Here is a 2500-nt window from a genome sequence, read left to right on the forward strand (position 1 = left end):
AGATCTCATGAAGACTCCAGTCCTCGAAAGAACAAGGGGTGAAAGGCCAAAAGCGTTAAACTTGCTCCTTAATGCCCATGGCTGTTTTCAAGGAACTACGTTTGCTTGCCTGACATTACCTCCTGAACTCTACATGGTGAGGATAGACGGAGAGGATGACGAGCGTACTTTGCTGTTGGTTCCTTAGTTTTATATTCAGTATACTTGTACCATACTTGTTTAGTCACCTACTTTACTTGCTTCGTTATATTTAAGGATGCCCACCCTTAAATTGGTCATGGAGATGAACTGGTTTAAGATTGTGGACCTGGACTGCTGAAGTCAACATTGTTGTCAGTGTGTGTGTGTTTGTTGTTGTTGTTGTTGTTGTTGTTGTTTCGAGGGGATGCTCAGTCACCTCCCTTAGAGGTGCCTCCTGTCTTGCCACTGTCTGTGCCTCCTAAAAGACATTTCCCACGTTGCCCTTTCATGTACTCTCATCATGTAACTTGCTGATGTGGCTCACAACCTGGATGCATCCCTTCCTCCTCTCCTCTTTTCTCCTCTCCTCTTCCTCACTCACTCCCTCATTCTGTTAGCAGGGGGGAACAGCTGCTGTGTCGAATGAAGACCCTCTGTCACCCTGTGGGGCCTTGCTCAGCCTGGCTGGGATTACGTAAGGGACACTGTTTTTTCTCCTCCTCCATCTCTCTCTGCGTCACAACTGTTTTTTTTCCCTCTTTTGTGTGGAGGGTCATGTGAGTATACTACAGAATTTGCACTAGGGCAGAGAGGTAGGGACAGAAAAAGGCATGGAGAGAGAGAGAGAGAGAGAGAGAGAGAAAAAAAAAGAGAGAAAAAGAGAGGACAGACTATGTTCTGCTTTAACCTCGTAGCCTTAGTTTACCTCGAATTGACTGTTTTCTTTTTTTACCGCACATACCTCTCATTCTCTTTCTCTCTCTATCCCTCTGTCTCACTCTCTTTCTCTGTCACTTTGGACTCTCACTCCTGCCATCCATTTTGTCCTTGCCCTAGCAGGGAAGAGGGAGAGGAGGATGGGAGAACGGGAGCTGCTCAGGTGGGCATTGAAGCATCCATGGGGAGCCTTTCAGTGCCCCATCAAAGCTGCCACCAGCCAATGATCATGGTCAGAGAGAGCGAGTGTTCAGAAGTGATGGTCGTTGCACAACAGTGCTTTCATAAAACAGGCCTGCATTATGAACCACCTCTGGAATAACCACCGTGTGTGTGTGTGTGTGTGTGTGTGTGTGTGTGTGTGAACCGCTTTGTAGGAGTTTAAGAACCAATTACGGGAATCAGGCCATGGGATAAAAACCCTATGACGGGAAATGACCAGCTCCCAAGAGAAGGGGTGGGGAGGGGGGTGTTGTTAATTGTTTTGTGTTCAGTTTAACCCTAACACCCAACAAGCAATCAACTGACTACCCCCAACACCCATCTCTGCGCCTCTTTAGTGTCACAAATGAAATCCTCTGGATGCTCAGGATTTTGCGCCGTCATGGTCCCGCATATTGGGCTATTTTTGGTGCATTCTGCCCGTTAAACGTGTTTGTAAAAGTGTTAATGGAGATAAGCCGTGGCTAAAGTCTAAGGCGCGGGATTTGCCCATGTTTCCTAACAAGATTGCGGGGGCTCACAGCCGCTCAGGAGGGTCTTTGTTTCTGCCTGAAGGGTCACAGCATCCTGCCAGTGATGTGTTCCTACAGGGTGGGCTCCGAGTAGTGTGTGTGTGTGTGTGTGTGTGTGTGTGTGTGTGTGTGTGTGTGTGTGTGTGTGTGTGTGTGTGTGTGTGTGTGTGTGTGTGTGTGTGTGTCTAAAGGAGATAAAGAGAAAGATGCAGAAGGAATAGGACTGCGTGTCTCTCTTCCATACAAACACATGCCACAGATGCCAGATACACACGCACACACACACACACACCCATCCATGTGACATACCACTCAACCTGCACTAATCAGGCCCTTTCCTCTGTGTGCAATCAGTGCAATCAGCTCCACTTCAGAAAGGGCTTCCAACGATCTGTGTGGCCACAGAGCATCATGAGACCAATCAGTGACCAACCCCGTGCCAACGTCCACACGCCCAAACCCTGGTTTTGCAGTCAGGCCACCCCGGGCAATAACAAATGAAGTTACCCACAACATCTTCCTTCATCAATGGACTGTTCTTCTCTATATTCCCTTCTATTCTCTATACACATAGACACACATAGACACACACATACAGACAGACAGACAGACACACACACACAATGCATGTTGCATGTGCATTTTTGCATATGGCAAGTCTTTGGATGTTTAGAGGGCTGTCCCTGTCTGCTGTCATCCCAGAATAGAGTGAGGGGGTCTAGGGGCCTCGTGTCAGCCCTGCCCCTGGAGGCCACCCCTCAAGGCCCCAGTGCTGCACCCCCAGTAAATAAAGAGAAGGAGCAGGTTCCCCCACCTTTCAAATAGAAACCGCAGCTTCCACCTTTGAACCAGCTCCTCATCTGCTCACT

At 48.5% G+C, this 2500-nt stretch overlaps 1 protein-coding gene across 1 annotated transcript in view; it reads left to right on the forward strand.

The window, feature by feature from the left end:
• The window catches only part of igf1ra (insulin-like growth factor 1a receptor), a 97237-nt gene that overhangs the window by 35346 nt on the left and 59391 nt on the right, over window positions 1-2500 (forward strand). The gene's annotated exons all lie outside the window — the stretch shown is intronic.

The sequence above is a fragment of the Clupea harengus genome, chromosome 3, assembly GCF_900700415.2.
Source record: "Clupea harengus chromosome 3, Ch_v2.0.2, whole genome shotgun sequence".
Lineage (NCBI taxonomy): Eukaryota > Metazoa > Chordata > Actinopteri > Clupeiformes > Clupeidae > Clupea > Clupea harengus.